General features: G+C 31.8%; 2 protein-coding genes and 1 long non-coding RNA gene across 6 annotated transcripts in view; 1 reads left to right on the top strand and 2 right to left on the bottom strand.

Annotated features, from left to right (window-relative positions):
• Positions 1–12,526, bottom strand: part of LOC143202938 (D-2-hydroxyglutarate dehydrogenase, mitochondrial) — a 62,337-nt gene extending 49,811 nt beyond the window's left edge. The window contains exon 1 of one of the 4 annotated variants that reach the window (XM_076414955.1): positions 12,286–12,526. The gene's annotated coding sequence lies outside the window, so the exon portion shown is untranslated. Of the gene's footprint in view, positions 1–4,585; positions 4,669–7,077; positions 7,245–12,225 lie in introns of those variants that run through there. The other 3 variants (XM_076414957.1, XM_076414954.1, XM_076414956.1) reach the window with 3 other exon arrangements.
• LOC143202929 (uncharacterized) overlaps positions 1–18,151 on the top strand; it is a 136,968-nt gene that overhangs the window by 23,799 nt on the left and 95,018 nt on the right. The gene's annotated exons all lie outside the window — the stretch shown is intronic.
• On the bottom strand, positions 13,320–14,753 carry LOC143202042 (uncharacterized). The gene is made up of 4 exons (XR_013007070.1): positions 14,288–14,753; positions 14,099–14,234; positions 13,540–14,050; positions 13,320–13,414 (listed from the first exon to the last, which is right to left on the bottom strand). It is a non-coding gene; the product is annotated as an uncharacterized LOC143202042 (long non-coding RNA).

Raw genomic sequence — 18,151 nt, 5'->3', positions numbered from 1 at the left:
TCCCGGGAGTTTTTTTTCAGGTTTCTCATAATTCCCGTCTTGTTTGTTTTGTTAAATCCGTTTTTATCGCTGCTGGTTCTTCCATTTGTTGCAACTAGGTGTACGTTGATTTTTTTAATAATTTTTTTCGGTGATATTTCGCAATTATCGTTTATTTTAGTTGGTTCATCAATTATAGAATAAAAAATCCTATTATTCTATCAAATATCAGGTATTTTGCTGTCGTGGGTGTGGGAAAAAAGGTTAATTTTACCAATTTTATATTCTATGGAACATTTTGTTGGTGGTGTAAAGACTAAGTGATTACTTATTAAGTGATTTTAGAGTGATATACATTAGTATGACACTAAACGTTGACAATAAAACAATTTTGAACCATTGACAAAAGACTGTATACTGAAAAAAGCTCGATACTAACAGACTCTCTACAGTCAGCATTTAATGTATTCGCAATTAAACGATAATTCGTTTGTTCGTATTCGTATTTTCGTTTGTTCCTCATTTATAGAATAAAAAATGGTGTTATTTTGGGAATACAATGGACCAATTTTTGTATTCTATGGAACATTTCGTTGTTAGTATAAAGACTAGATGATTCCTTATTAAGTGATTTTAGAGTGACGGATATTAGTGCGAAAATAAACATTGACCATAAAACAATTTTGAACCATTTAGAAAAGACTGTATACTAAAAAAAAGCTTGATACTAACAGACTCTCTACAGTCAGCATTTAATGTATTCGCAATTAAACGATAATTCGTTTGTTCGTATTCGTATTTTCGTTTGTTCCTCATTTATAGAATAAAAAATGGGGTTATTTTATCAAATATCACTTATTTTGTTGTCATAGGAAGGAAGTGTTGGAAAATATTGGTTAATTTGACCAATTTTTGTATTCTATGGAACATTTCGTTGATAGTATAAAGACTAGATGATTACTTATTAAGTGATTTTAGAGTGACGGATATTAGTGCGAAAATATAAACATTGACCATAAAACAATTTTGAACCATTTAGAAAAGACTGTATACTAAAAAAAAGCTTGATACTAACAGACTCTCTACAGTCAGCATTTAATGTATTCGCAATTAAACGATAATTCGTTTGTTCGTATTCGTATTTTCGTTTGTTCCTCATTTATAGAATAAAAAATGGGGTTATTTTATCAAATATCACTTATTTTGTTGTCATAGGAAGGAAGTGTTGGAAAATATTGGTTAATTTGACCAATTTTTGTATTCTATGGAACATTTCGTTGATAGTATAAAGACTAGATGATTACTTATTAAGTGATTTTAGAGTGACGGATATTAGTGCGAAAATAAACATTGACCATAAAACAATTTTGAACCATTTACAGAAGACTGTATACCGAAAAAAAGCTCAATACTAACAGACTCTCTACAGTCAGCATTTAATGTATTCGCAATTAAACGATAATTCGTTTGTTCGTATTCGTATTTTCGTTTGTTCTTCATTTATAGAATAAAAAATGGGGTTATTTTTATTAAATATCACTTATTTTGTTGTCATAGGAAGGAAGTGTTGGAAAATATTGGTTAATTTGACCAACTTTTGTATTCTATGGAACATTTCGTTGATAGTATAAAGACTAGATGATTACTTATTAAGTGATTTTAGAGTGACGGATATTAGTGCGAAAATAAACATTGACCATAAAACAATTTTGAACCATTTAGAAAAGACTGTATACTAAAAAAAAGCTTGATACTAACAGACTCTCTACAGTCAGCATTTAATGTATTCGCAATTAAACGATAATTCGTTTGTTCCTCATTTATAGAATAAAAAATGGGGTTATTTTATCAAATATCACTTATTTTGTTGTCATAGGAAGGAAGTGTTGGAAAAAATTGGTTAATTTGACCAATTTTTGTATTCTATGGAACATTTCGTTGTTAGTATAAAGACTAGATGATTACTTATTAAGTGATTTTAGAGTGACGGATATTAGTGCGAAAATAAACATTGACCATAAAACAGTGACCATGTAAAAATAGGCTGATGGTTGTAAAGTAATAATGAATCACAAAAATATTTTTTACTAAGTCATAACATATGATAAACATGTTTTAAAAAAAGATTAATTGTTAATTTACAAATGTGAAATAATCATTCAAGATTTTAATGGAAGTAATTATATAATATAACTATAGTAACATAATATAATAATTATAATAATAAATAATAAGCAGGCAATTTAAAAAGTTGCCATATAAAATCACACAGCAATCAGAAACGTTACGAAATATTGACGTCACTTAACGTTCGAACTTTTTGGCATCCCCTTCAGTTGTAATTAGAATATTTATCTGATATTTCACAGTTTAAAAAAAGAATCGGGATTTATCGAGTCAAATAATCTATATTTGCTTGGAATCGATTCGTCGACTACGACTGTACTTTGTGACTGTAACTAAAATAATAATTTCAAAAAATAGTAGTAAATTAGCCATGAAATGTGGTAGAATACTATCAGTATAACATTTTACAAGAAAATTAATAAATGCATAAAAATATTGTACGAATTTCGTCAGCTTTAGCTCCAAAGATTACAGACATTACATTACATTAAAAGACAATAAATTTAACCATTCATTTACAGCACTCTTTAGTTTTTTAAATTATTAGTTAATATAAATAATTAAAAAAGTTGTAACGTCCTAACGCTAGTAGGCGTTTCAGCTAAATAAAAAATGTTCCATCGATGAAAACCTTTCATTAAATACGATAGGGTAGAGGTAAAACGACAATCCTATTGTATATAATTTCATCTATTGATTATCACTATTTATGAACCAGTAATGTATCAATTGAAACAAACGACTTCAGTTATTATTAGAGACTAACTTTTAATACGAAATAGTTAGATATAGAGTCGAATTAATAGGACGTCAGATATTAATAGATTCATTAAAATGTATTTATTTTCATATTTCGGTGGAGATTCATATTTTAATTGATAAAATATTACCAGAAAATATAGCAATCCTTCACGGTAAGCTGAATACCAATCAACGCGATTTATGTTAATGTTCAGTGATCTTTTAAATATATTATGAATGTATTAAGAACTTTCAACGATACCAAAAGCAACGCTGTAAAATGGAGGGGCCCAAGTATAGTAGTATAGCAATAATATGCAATGGAAGCAATGACCTACACAAAATCTCTAGGTTCTTTTGTCAGTTAATTGCTTTCTTCTATGTCTGTATAGTATTACACATTTAAAATATTTAAAATTCATTGAAAAATGTACAACATCAACAAAATAACTATTTTTAAAACTCACATCATGACAGAGAACGTAAAATGTAACTAGATCCAGCACTGCTAAATCTGTATATATCAATATTAGCGTCATTGTTCATAGTGGTTACTAAAAAACATGTTTACGAAATATATAAGCAATGGTACAGTTCTAAAGGAAGAACATAATTGTACTGTATATTTAGAACATAAAAGTGTGAATGTGCAAAAAAATAATATGTGAATATATATAATTAAATATATTGCAATGGTACTACTTAATTGAAATACCATATTTGGTGTCATTTCCATTAATATTTTCAATACCTCATTAGTTTGCCGGCTTGGTGGCGCAGTGGTAAAGGCGATGGGACGGTCCTCCTTCTGTAGCGATATATATATATATATATATATATATATATATATATATATATATATATATATATATATATATATATATATATATATATATATATACCTCAGTTAAATCCTCATTTATTATTAATTTAAGTTATTTGGTGAAGAAAAAAGGTATATTACTAAATCAAAAAAAAAAGTGTTAATAAAAAAATTGAACCGACTTCAAAAAATGAATAAGGAACTCACTAAAAATTAAAAAATAATCAAACTTAGAGTTTTAACACAAAAAAAACAGTTTAAAATAAAATATGTACATAATAATCGTTGTAACAACTAAATAAAATTAAACAAAAACCTTATTTCACCTACCTACTACACGTATTTTATATTCTACTATATACACACTTTAGCTTAATACCTACATAAATATATTTATCTATTTACAATATCATTTTAACTACTGCCAACTGATCAAAGTCGATGCCGAGCAACTAATTAGATTTATTTTGTTCGTAATTTAATTTTGTGTATATGTCACAAAATTATATTATTATTTTTGTATTGTTTGGGCTTATGGATATTTATTCAACTATCAGATATTACAATGGGTAGGCTAAGTAAAGATGCAGCTCGTGTGACGAAAAATCGGGATAAAGAAACAATTATTGAAAATAAAGACCACTTCAGGTCTCGAGCTGCGCTACTTAGCCTAGACGATTTGACAAATGCTCTAACTAAACTAGAAAAAAAAACATATTTTCTGCGCTTAAACAATTACACCATAGAAGCAACTGTCTACAGAATTTCTACGATATTTTATATGCTGTAGTTAGTGCTTAAAAAAGCAAACTGAATGGCTTTTACACTGAACGACTTCAACTAAGTAATAACATTATACACAAATATCTGATTATTTTAGATAAAAAATATGTGTGTAAAATACTTTGTACGTGCCTTTGAACTTTAATCGTTTCCCTCGATTTCTCCCCTTTCACCCCATCAGATCCTGACTTGGTTCCAATGGGACCACCTCGGAAGTTCACTGTTTCGAATAAAAAGCGGGACATAGAACCTCCTCCTTTTTCGAAGTCGCTTAGTAAGTATATATATATCTATTGATACAAATGCGATTTTATTTTGAGATAAGTTTTTCAACTGTCACTTCTACTAATTCTCCTAAATAATAGTTGTAATCACAATTTGATGAATTGTTTTTCATAGAGGAACAGTCCTTAGCTAAATTTATTTCTCAATGAAATATGGAAGTGTAAATAACCAAACTATATTGAAATATTTCTATATTTCTTTTAAATACACACGTGCTTAACTAGTAATAAATAATTTACAAATAAATGGAATAATAATTTAGTTTTAAAAATATGTATAAAATTTATAAAAATATACTTTTATATACTTACAACATTTTACTGTATCAAAACGTAATATAATGTTAAGATACAACTGGGTTTATGATATCATTATGCATGACTTATTTTGTCTATATACGAATGGCGATTAGATAAAATACTTTAAATGACACTTGGGTTTTGACCTCCTATAGCGGGACTTGTAATTATTTTGAGCGTTAAAGTTTTCGTTGGATTTTACCAATCTACTTAAGTTTAATTTCGGTTCTTTAGATGTTACGTAAGTTTCTGTGAAATATTTTATTTAGCAAACAATTGATAACGCTAATCTGAATTCGAAAAAGAAAAACAAGTGTGCAATACGGTATGTTATGTGAGTTTTTGCTTATTTTCGTAACATAAGTTGCTTTGGCTATACATTTAAGTAGCTCGAATTACTGAGATATTTTTAAACGACTCCAGGGGGACCAAGCATTCTTTTTTCCTCTTTCTTTGAATGTATAAAAGTAACGTGCACTGACAGAGTTGGCGTTGGTTGGCGGTTGATAAACGACAGTTGTGCTATGTATTGTACAGGTAACCTCAAACCAAAAGGCAGATGTGTTCATTAAAACACAATGGCAAAATATACAGAATGCAACAAAAAATCGTTATATTGATTGAATAATTAACCTCTTATTATACGAAAATAGGTGTCCATTGTTTAATAATATGAGGAACTGTTAACAGGAAGTGACACGTTATTTCATATTGAGGTTGGTTTTTATTATATTACTTAGTCGAAAATAATCTCTATTCTAAACTTGCAGTACTTTTATTGCAAGCTTTGCATTAATATAAGATTGTAGAACAAGTTATTTTTTTTAGAATTAATGTTTATTCCTTAGGTCCTAAATGGAGAAACTAAAATTGAACCGACTATTGATATAGTTTTAGTAGTGTTGGGAACTATCGACTGAAATTGACTATCGACTGTATAGTAATCGACTACTTTTTATTATCGACTGTTTCAGTCGTACTTTTAGTTACTATTTTTGGTTCTACTAGTTTAATTCAATTGATTTTTAACGTTCTGGCTCTGTCGTCCTAGCCGCGACCTTGAGAAAAATGTACCCATTTTATGCTTACATAGATTTATATGTAATATATGTAGTTTTTTTTGGTACGATATTTTTCAAGATTGTAATAGGGTAAAAATATTAAAATTGGGAATGATAAATAGCGAAATATTTTGACTGTTTTTATAACAATAATAGGTAATATTTCCATTAGTATCTCGATTTTTGTTAAAAAATATTTCCGTTCAATAATAAATAAAGCGACTGTTTTGCGACTATCGACTGTTTCGACAGTTTACAGTCGATAGTTCGCAACGCTAGTAATTTGTATGGAATAACACTGTTAAAACAAATAATAGGAACATTGATGGAATCAATTATTCCAAACATATAAAAGAAATAGTAATAAAATGAAAAAAAAGATTAAATAACATAAGGTTGAAAAGGCAAATGTTGACATTGGTGATAGAGGACAGAAACAAACCCATAAATAACTTTCTGTGAGTCTGACTAGTGGGGAAGAAATTGCACTGTGGTAACACCAAAAATCATGTGTTTATGTGGAATCATGTCAAAGCCAAACTGAACTAAAACTCGGAATTGATGCGCCAACATTGCGAGGGTTTGATGTCACAAATTTAAATGACGTATGTACAAAATAACTTTGAACAGACTATATGTGGATATATCGAATTTTTAAAAACAATGACAATATCGATAAATATTATATCTTGTACCTTATATAATATATATTTCATTTTTTATTTATAAAATATGTTATTATTTTATATATTTTATTATATTCATTATTATTGATAACATAATGATTTTTTGATATTCTAAATGAATTAATATTATTTTTTTAAACCAAGATAAGATAACGACGAACACTTTAAAGTTATGACAGTGTTTATATTACAATCTCGACATCTATATTACTACATTTTTATTGATAACATCCACCAAGGTCATATCGGTTTAAAAACAAAATCGTTTTTAATTTAGCGAGGACTTGATTTACCTTGTCGTGTAGAGTACCCAACGGCATTAACACTAACAATCAACAGACACCAATCAAGCTGTCATCACCACCGAGAATAAAACATGAATTTTGCCACTATCGTTACACAAAACAAACACCAGGCCGATTACGCGATGGAGTATGTTTTATAGACATTTCGGATATCATTCGTTTAACAAACGGAATAGTAGTGGGGACCCGCGCTATATGTATAGAGATATCATATATAAATATCGGTGTGGTGAGTTTATTGGATGGTATCGTATTTTTGGATGTTTGTTTATATGGAAATTTCCACATTCTGTTATAACGTTTATCTATTTTTAATATAATTTCATGTACGTGTTCAATTTTGTTATATTGAGTTTGGGGAACAAGTAATTTCGTGTTTTTTATGTTTTTCAAACCCTATTTTATCAAATCGTACGATTAGTAGATTCACAACCGGTGGTGTTATTGTGTAACAAACTTCATGTTGAAGCTTCACTTTTTGGTATGTGTCATTTCGTCGAAACGTTTTTTCAGCATTTTGCATTAAAAATGTCTGAGTAAATCGCATTTGTGGACAGTTTTACTTTTTGTTTCAAGAAACAGGCGGCTGAAGGTTATGGAATGCTGAATACCGATGGACAATTCTTTTATCGAATTTTATTTTTACATCGGAAATTCAAATTTCGGCCCGTGTGGTATATACGATTTTTTTTCATAGCCGGTCGAAAGTACGTTATTAACTACATTTAAAACAACATTGATGATAAAAAAAACGATATTTTTTGACCGATATTTCTCCAAAAAATTAAATATGTTTCTCAAACATTATAAGAAACCATTTAATTATTTATAGTTGACCTTTTAAATTAGCACTTAATTAGTATTATATATATATATATATATATATATATATATATATATATATATATATATATATATATATATATATATATATTGTAAATAAAAAGGTCGATATTTTATACAAGAAAATATCGATATATCGATATTTTTTAAAAAAATACCGAAAAGGATGTATGGATATTCTTTTTTTTACCTATTTTAAAGTCTCCTTTTACCAACAATGGGTTTATCTGGACTGGACTTAGTATTTAACGTTGGCTTCGAACCACGGTCCTCGGCATTAAGCCTACAGATTGGCGAGTGACCAACTTAGAAATCATCCCGCAAGACATCCGGTCTTACCCAGCCTGGTTACTGGCGTGACTGGGATCATTGTCCTTGTCGGATTTTATCACAAATATTAAAGAATCACAGATATAAATTCACGACCTGGGGCATGGATTCGAACCGGCGGCTATCGCAACAATAGGAGAACCGTCCTGTTACCATTACCACTGCGCTACCAAACCGGCTGATATTTTTCTTATTGATACTTCTAATACTGAGACAACATTTTTACACAGATTACTGTAAACAACACAAGTTGTGCTTAGATGACAAAACGCACTGAAGAAGGTTATGATTATAAAGGTGAAACTTCCAATTGGTAACGCCAGATGGAGCTTACCAACGCTTAGTATTGTTAAGGCATAGTATTGCCAGTCAATGATATGAATTAATGTGGCTTTTTGATTGATGACATTTTGTCCTTTTTCTGGTAATACCATAGCGCTGCAGATTTTAAGGTAAATCTAATACAAAATTTGTATTTAACTTAAAGTATTTTAATATGCTTACAATAATATAACCTTCACCATTTTTTTGTCAAACAATTGTCTTGGCCTCTTACAGTTCTATACATAATATATTTATTTTAAATGAAATCAGTCTAAATTACTCAATGGATCGCTATTGATCTGATAAAATAAATTATTACTAATTATTAACTCATTGAACTCTTATATCTAAAAAGGATCTTACTCACAATAAAAGAAATAAAAGCAGGTGTATCACAAGGCAGTGTTTTGGGTCATGTTCTTTTGCTGATGACACTGCGATTCTTGCTATTGGAGACGATAGCGAATAAGCAACCAGAAAACTGCAACACGCCAGTAATAATATAAATAAGTGGACCTAGACATGGAGGATAAAAGTCAACGAAAGTAAATCATAGTAGAGTGAATTTATCTACAACCAAACTGTTCATATAACAATAAATATGAATAATACTATCATCCCATACAGTAAAAATGCCAGTAAAGTGTCTTGGTGTCAATCATTGGAAAGAACAAATCAAAAAGAAAAGAAGAGAACTTGATTTAAGATACAAAAAGATATATTGGTTATTTGGAAGGAAATCTTAATTATCTCTATATAATAAGAGATGTTGTACAAGCAAATACTAAAACCTATATGGACCTATACAATTCAGTTGTGGGGATGTTCTACGAGTAATAATTTCAACATAATAAGCATTTCAGAATAAAATGATGGGAACTTTTGCATGCATAAAGATACTTTCGTGAAATTATTTATTTGTTCCAACTATCATAGAGGAAATTAGCAACAGGACATTAGGAAGGACTGCATGTTAAAATCCAGTGTAACTCTTAGATAGCACTGAACTAGAACGCAGACTCAAGCAAACCAAACCGTGTATCTTGTGTAGTGAAGCGTACTAAATGGTAAAAACACTGAAAAGTGCTACTAACTTTTATTTTATTTTATACATCTACTATATTCAGGGCAGTGTTCTTGATCTACTGTAATATCTATTGTATACAGTTGATCTACCGATCTCAAGAAACATGACTGTTGCAATATATGCTGACGGTACAGTGATTTTATCATCATACGAGGACCCAATATCAGCCCCAACTTCATCTTAAGAAAATCGAATTGTTGAAACATGGCTTGTCAAAGCAAATGAGACAAAAATCTACCTATTTGACATTCATCCTTTGTAGAAGAACTTGTCCCTCGGTAAAATTGAATAATCATGAACTTGCAAGTATACAATGTTAAATATCTGGGAATGCATTTTGATCGACGATTTATATGGAAAAAAAACATATAGTGACAAAACGCAAACAGCTTGGGCTTAAACTAAACCAAATGTATTGGCTGATAAGGCGTAAATATAAATTATCATTAGATAACAAGGTTTTGCTGTATAACTCAATACTTAAGCCCATTTGGACATATGGTATTGAACTGTGGGGTACTACTAGTAAATCTAACATAAATATCCGCCAGAGGTTCCAGAACAAAGTGCTGCGAGTCTCGTCAATGCCCCATATTACGTCTACAACAAACTAATTCATCGTGATGTCCCCTTAGAACCCATAACGAGTGTGATTCGAAGTATATAGATTGCTGAAGTTCTAAGAGATTAATAAAAAAATTTAGTATATCAGTTAAGACAGATTATAAGTATATATGAGAGACAGCTTAGAATAAAAATTGCTGAAAGTTAATGTAACGCAAGGACAAAATACGAATGCAAATTTATAAATCTACAGTAAATAAAACTATCCAATGATAAATTATTAAAACTATAATCATCGTAGGAAGCACACATAAAACTTTATAGCGTAAAAATAAACGAAAATCCTCATTGGTATTCCAACGACGCGGCCCTAAAACTTCTAGTCGACCTTCGGACATTCACCGACTGAGACAAAACGAAAGTTTTTCGGGCACATTAGTCGGCATGCTTAAATTTTCTGTCTCGACTGGTTTATGACAACCACTTGTGAATTGAATTTAGTGGATCACACTTGTTTCAGACGATAATGAGTTTAGCCGACCTAACTAAGTAATATTTAATAGAAATGTATACTATAAATGTTAATTATTAACGCACAAAGTCTAACAGGTCAATTGAAGAGTCCCCGGCCTACCATAGTAAAACACATTTTTTTGCAAATTTCTTTTTTTTTATTTAACATAATTCCCTTCAACGGTGATACACTGATTATAGCGACCCTCCAACTTTTCGATACCATTTTTGTAGTACGATTTGTCCTTGCTTCAAAATAGGCCTCAGTTTCGGCGATCACCTCTTCATTCGACGAAAATTTCTTCCCAGCGAGCGCTCTTTTGAGATCTGAGAACAGGAAATAGTCACTAGGGGTCAGATCTGGAGAATACGGTGGATGAGGAAGCAATTCGAAGCCCAATTCATGGATTCTTGTCATCGTTTTCATTGACTTGTGACACGGTGCATTGTCTTGGTGAAGCAGCATTTTCCTTCCAACTGAACATGTACATCATATCATTCACGATTATTTGGGTATGAGAAAGCTCTGTGCAAAGTAGGTGCCGTGCGGGTTCACTTTTGATCAAAAACAACGACGAGTTGATGATTTGGAGCAGTGTTTGAAGATGATCAAGCGTAATAAACCGAGTTTTTGCGTCGATATGTGATAATGGATGAAACATGGCTCCAACATTTCACTCCGAAGTCTGATCGACAGTCGACCGAGTAGACTGCACACGATGAATCCGCTCCAAGGCATGGGAAAACGCAACAGTCGGCTGGCAAGGTTATGGCGTCTGTATTTTGGGATGCGTATGGAATAATTTTCATTGATTACCTTGAAAAAGGAAGTCCCATGAACAGAGACTATAACATAGCGTTTTTGGACCGCTTAAAGGACAAAATCGCCGAAAAAAGGTTGCATTTGAAGAAAAAGAAAGTGCTGCTTCACCAAGACAATACACGATGGCAAAAATCCATAAATTGGGCTTCGAATTGCTTCCTCATCCACCGTAATCTCCAGATCTTGCCCCCAGCGACTATTTCCAGTTTTCAGATCTCAAAAGAATCGAATGAGGCCTATTTTGAAGCAAAGGACAAATTGTACTACAAAGATGGTATCGAAAAGTTGAAGGGTCGCTATAATCATTGTATCACCCTTGAAGGGTATTACGTTGAATAAAAAAATCTAATTTTGCCAAAAAAATGTGTTTTACTATGGTAGGCCGGGGACTTTTCAATTGACCTGTTATATATGTCGACATTTTTTAAAATATCGATTTACCGATATTTTTCTCGGTGGCTGACACCCCTAGTCATTGCTAACAAGAATTATATAAAAGTGGTCCCTGATGAAGAAAAGGTTGGGAACCCCTGGTTTAAGAGAACTGGCCGCTGTGGAGTTGAGTAATAGTATTGCTTGTGATATAGGATAAATATATTTGAGAATAAAACAATTGAAAACGTAATCAAGTATAATTTAAAATGTTTGTTACTTGTAGCGAGTGAACCGAAAATATCTCCTAATAGGATGACATCTGCGGAAACTACATTACCGGCCTAAGAAAATCCTCTCAACGGCGAGCAACACTTGAGCAAACAAATCGCAATCGATGGCGGCGCTTCTCGAACGACGAAAAACAATCGCTACTGATCGCCCGGTTCACTTGACCGAACTTTGTACCTAAAACCAGGTGATTTTATCCTTAATACTTGGCGTCTACCGTGAGTGCGCGCCTTGCGGTTGATAAGTTTTCGGTCGGCGATAGGCGACGAACCGACCGATCGCGGGAGACTGTTTTGATTTTCAGGGGCTTCTATTAAGTAACGTGTTTACTAGTTTGGAAGGTTACGCTCGCCTGTTACGAGGGCTATGTGCAAATTTGTGACGTTAAAACGAGTTTTAGTTCAGCCTTATGGTTTTGACATATAGTCTTTTCAAAGTTTTTTTAGTAATGCCTAATGGGCATTTGTGACGTCATTGCAAATATTGCAATGTTGCCGCATCAACTCATAATCATCAACAATAATATTTAGCGCGGCAGCAACCCGCCAAAAATATTTTCAATAAAATTGTAGGGACTTATATTATTTAATAACATCAATAATTACCTCTCTAACGGAATTTACCGGCAACAAGTGGTCTCCATTATCTCGTTCTTTTTCGAAATAACCTATTAAAGCCGCAATCAATTTGTGACCCTGAATATCTATTGTTTTCGGCATTTTCAAACAAAGTGATATGATATATATTACGGAGCGAATTCAAATTTATCAAAATGTGATAGATATATCTTAGTGATAAGAGATATATACTATAATGTTAAAATAAATTATATTTGATAACATTTTTGTTCAATTATTTTATTTAGATTAAAATTTTCTTGTATGTTAAAGCCAAACTGAACTAAAACTCACAGTTGCTGCGGCAACACTGCAATGTTTCGACGTCACCAATATCCACGACGCATTGCTAAAAAAACTTTGAATAGACTATACAAGCAAATTCTAATCTAAATAAAATAATTAAACAAAAGTACTGTTTTAAAATATCATTTATTTAAAAAAAAGAGACATTTTGATATCACTGTATTTCTCTTTAGTTTGATCTGTTATTACCTGTATACATCTTTCTTGACAAAATTAGATTTAATGATTGCATTCTGCTTAATGAATTCTCCATATCTGCAAGACAATTGTATATTAAGACAATGTATATTATGAACAATTACACATATATCTGTACATCTAAATATTTCACAGACTACATAAGATTTCCTATAGTTATCTTATATTAATTATATACTCACCTTTAGTTGTTTCCACTCTTATATCCCTATCTTGGATATTGTCAGCATTGAATCATAATCCCATCTTCAGAAATTTTCATTCACATGAATAACCAAGCTATAAATTTTTAATCTATCTAACATTTGTTCACGATTCCATCACTTGTCAATTTCTTCTTCGGTGTATTTGATTGAGTTCAATCCATTCCTTTTTCCAGCATGAAGAACAATATTTATGCAATGAATTATTGTAAATTTTATGACTAATCAATTGTTAATCCAACGTTTACATTTTTTTATCAACTTATTTTATCAACTTCCATTCTGAAATATCCGTGTCTCATCTAAATACACAAATTGAAATAATAAGTCTTCCTTGATTTTATTATAATCTTTTAAAAATTGTGTTCAATATAATAATGTCTGGAAGTTCCATTAGAACTCTTTTTTGGTTATGTTTACACGATAGAAACCTTGTGTTACCCAATGTCTCTAAGCTTTCTATAGATACTTTTCTGACCAACAGTTTCCTCTGAAATAATTGTATCAAATTATTGTTATTTAAAAAAAAACTACTCACCGTTTTTAGACATTCTCTTGAATAGAACTAACAACAAGGTATGTAAATATTTTCTTTTCGGTGAATCCAAAATGATACGATTTTTCTTTAATTTGAGAGATCTTAATTATAGTGGCCACACAAGTGTTTACTACAGCTGCAACACAATAAAAATATTTCTAATAGAAAAGCCAGCAGTTACATACTTACGTCTTTAACGTATTTTACGGGTAAGAACGAGCCCCCATTATCTCTTAACTTCTTGCCACTAATGTTTTGAAGACGTTTGACAACCGAACGACTTTGGTAGTCTGATTCGATTAAACATCAAAGAGTATCTCTTTTAACTGGAATAAAATGAGAAGAAAAATATTGTTTGGTCTTAAAACGAATTTACAAACTACAATAGGCAATACATTATACATCTCGATGACGTAAGTTCACTGCTACTTTGGGTGGCCGATATATACCAGGTGTTCATATAATTTTGTCCATTGCTTGTATATAATAACATGTTCTGGATATACAGGTCCAAATTGGCTTTATGATTGACTGATAAACCAGTCTCTTTGATTTTAGGTCAAACTGAGAATATATTCCGACTAACAAGTACAGTTGTTTTTTTATCTAACATATTGTTTGGAATTTATAAGTGATATAATTAGAGTTTGGTCATATCGCCACAACGCAAAATTAACGTGGTCATATTTGGAGCTATTAAGCTGTATTTTCCAGTCTTTAGTCCATTTGTATATCTTGATGACGGCTACTTGTAATTTTTCTACAGCCTCAAGCAGAGATAGATATATATTCTGCCACGATGACTGTTTCAACTAGAATAAAATGAGAAGGAAATTCTGTTGTCTGATTCTAAAAATAATTTTCAGACTGCAATAGGCAACACATTATATATCTAGTTCACTCCTATGTCGGATAACTAGTATATAAACAGGTCTTACACAAGTACTCCAAAACCCAATAACTAATAGTTCTTTGTAATATTATCTCACCATTTATTCAAGCGCCCAATTAGCAATGGATCGGCACGTTTACGCTACGCTTAACACAATGATGAACAAAACAATTTAATAGCGCACGCCAACTAGAGCAATCAAGCATAAATGCGGTAGGAATACTCGATGCAAATGTTCCGGATAGGCGACGGGAAAAAAGGGGGGACAGCGTTCGGTGTAATGGCATTTTCGTAAAAGCACTTTCGCTTAAACCCTCATCCGTGCCCGTTGTCGCACGTTTGGTTGCCACTGGCAAGGCGCGGGGATGATTATTGATCCGGGAACATACGAAAACAGCGGGAAAAGTGCTTCATTAAATTAAGGGGTCTGTTAACAGTGTTGTTTTATCTTTAAGGATTCATTAAATAACTTCATCGTCTCGATTTGTTTTAGTTTTTTTATTGTTATGGAATTACATCTCAGTGATATTAAGGACGAAATCGCCGAAGACGGCCGCATTTGAAGAAAAAGAAAGCGCTGCTTCACCAAGACAATGCACCGTGTCACAAGTCAGCGAAAACGATCGCAAAAATCCATGAATTGGGCTTCGAATTGCTTCCTCATCCACCGTATTCTCCAGATCTGGCCCCCAGCGACTATTTCCTGTTCTTAGATCTCAAAAGAATGCTCGCTGGGAAGAAAATTTTCGTCGAATGAAGCGGTGATCGCCGAAACTGAGGCCTCTTTTGAAGCAAAGGACAAATCGTACTACAAAAATGGTATCGAAAAGTTGGGGGGTTGCTATAATCAGTGTATTACACTTGAAGGGAATTATGTTGTACTATGGTACACGGTTGAAGAGGGGAACTCGAGGGAAGACTAATCAGAGATTGGTGTGTAATGTTATTGCTGAACTGATGTGACGAAAAATTGAAAGTAGTTTAGTGTAAAAGTCAGTTTGCTTTTCAAGCACTAACCATATCGTATGAGACATCGTCAAAACATTGTAACCAACTGTTTCTATGGTGTAATAGTTAGAATGTTGAGCTCACACGCGGCGGTCGCGCATTCAATTCCCAAATGGGAAGCAATTTTTTGTTCTAGTTTGATTGGAACATTTATCAAATCACCTAGACCAGATAGAGGACCCCAGGGTCTCAAACGTTCCTTATTTTCAATCATTGTTTCTTTATTCCTATTTTTCCTCATATGGGTTGTACTTTTACTTGGGCTATCCATTGTAATACACAAAATTAAACTGCAAACAAAACAAATCTAATTTGTTGCTCGACACTAACTTCAAAGTAATCACTCGGTAGTAGTTAAAATAATATTGTAAATGGATAAATAGTTTTAGCTATGTATTAAGCTAAATTGTGTGTATATAGTAGAATATAAAATACGTGTAGTAGATATTTATTTTCATTTAGTTATTAAAACATTTATCACTACATAGTATAAAACAAAGTCGCCTTTTCTGTCCCTATATCCCTATGTGCGCTTAAATCTTTAAAACTACGCAACGGATTTTGATACGGTTTTTTTCAATAGATAGAGTGATTCAAGAGGAAGGTTTATATGTATAATACATGCATAATATACTAAGGCAACATTGCTAATTTTAGAGGTTTCTAACGTGATGTCGTAAATTAACCTATTTTTTTAGACTTATTTAGCAATTAGCAAAAACGCTGCCTAACCCTACGAGTTAGATCAAATTAATGTACTACGGTATTGTACACCATAAAAAGGTCTACAAAAAAGTCCGCGATGGTATATGTTTATCTTTAAGGGATAACCCACATTAACCATTTTTATTGTTTACTTTTTACGTGAGAAAATGGCTTATTTACGAAGCTATTTTAAGCAATACGGCATTAATCCTTATCGAATTAAGTACCTTAAATACAGTGTGCAATTAATATAGATCAATATGGTTCCTTACAGCATGTAAATTAAACAAATATTTTCGGAGATATTACAAATTTAAAATTTGCGTTTAAAAATGTGTAATGTAATAAAAATTGTATGAATTTAGATATTCCAAAGATAGCAGGAAATCTTCATAGTAAGTATAGGGGAAGAGGAATTGTTTTACTCCAAATTTAATGCGTGCAGGCCAAGGGCAGTAATGAATGAACCAAAAATACTGGATCGATTTTAATCATGTTTTCATTGAGTGACATAGGCATATATATTTTATGCCCGTGCAAAGTCGGAGCGGGCCGCTATGTTTTTATATACAACGTTCATATTTTTTCTGTAGTGTATTTAATTTAGTATCAGCATTGCACCCGTGCGAAGCCGGGGCGGGTCGCTGGTTATGTATATATTTTACTTTAAAACGTTTTTTTGTGTTAAAAATCTAAGGTTGATTGTTGTTAACTTTTTACTGAGTTATTTTACGAAAGTATTGTATTAATTCCAATGGTATAATTATTCTTTGTAATTAATTTTTGGTGTCTCAAAATTAATCGATAATCCACACCTACCAACGCTAGTATTATAAAGAAACAAGATACTCTACTGCCCTAAAATATCTCACCCCACACAGATGACGTACAATTCCATGACAAACTGATATCAGGCCCGTACCCAAAGTAATTCTGTTTTCGCACACTTGTAGGCAATTAGGGTTCTATTCTAAAATCCTGCTTTATATTCTGCTTCCCCATAAATCCGTGATTTAGTTATTGCGTGACTAAAGTCGAATTTTTATTAATTTTGATAAGACTGAATAAAATGGTTTTTATTGTATAGTTAAATAGATTTGCTACCAGTAATTTCTACTATGATTCTTTTATTGAAATTCATTTACTACTATTATTATGGGTCTTGGTAATAAAAGAAATGGTTGGGTATTGAATGAAACTTGACTAATCTATAATTTGTCTTAACTTAACAATAACTTAAATCTAGGTATATATCTATTTACAAAACCACAATTTATCGTTTTCGATAGGCCTCGTTCTGAAAGACAACGGATGTCTCGTAACGCTGAAAATGTGGCACTGGTGCGCGATAGTGTTGCAGAGTCTCCAGAAACATGAATTCGGAGACGTGATTTCCAGTTACAAATTTCTGCACTTAGTTTAAGACGAATTTGGAAGACTAATTTGAA

This window comes from Rhynchophorus ferrugineus, unplaced genomic scaffold, assembly GCF_030347505.1.
Source record: "Rhynchophorus ferrugineus isolate W39M unplaced genomic scaffold, kcgeb_rfMv2 rfM9, whole genome shotgun sequence".
NCBI classification, from domain to species: domain Eukaryota; kingdom Metazoa; phylum Arthropoda; class Insecta; order Coleoptera; family Curculionidae; genus Rhynchophorus; species Rhynchophorus ferrugineus.
This window is presented reverse-complemented; position numbering and strand designations above follow the sequence as displayed.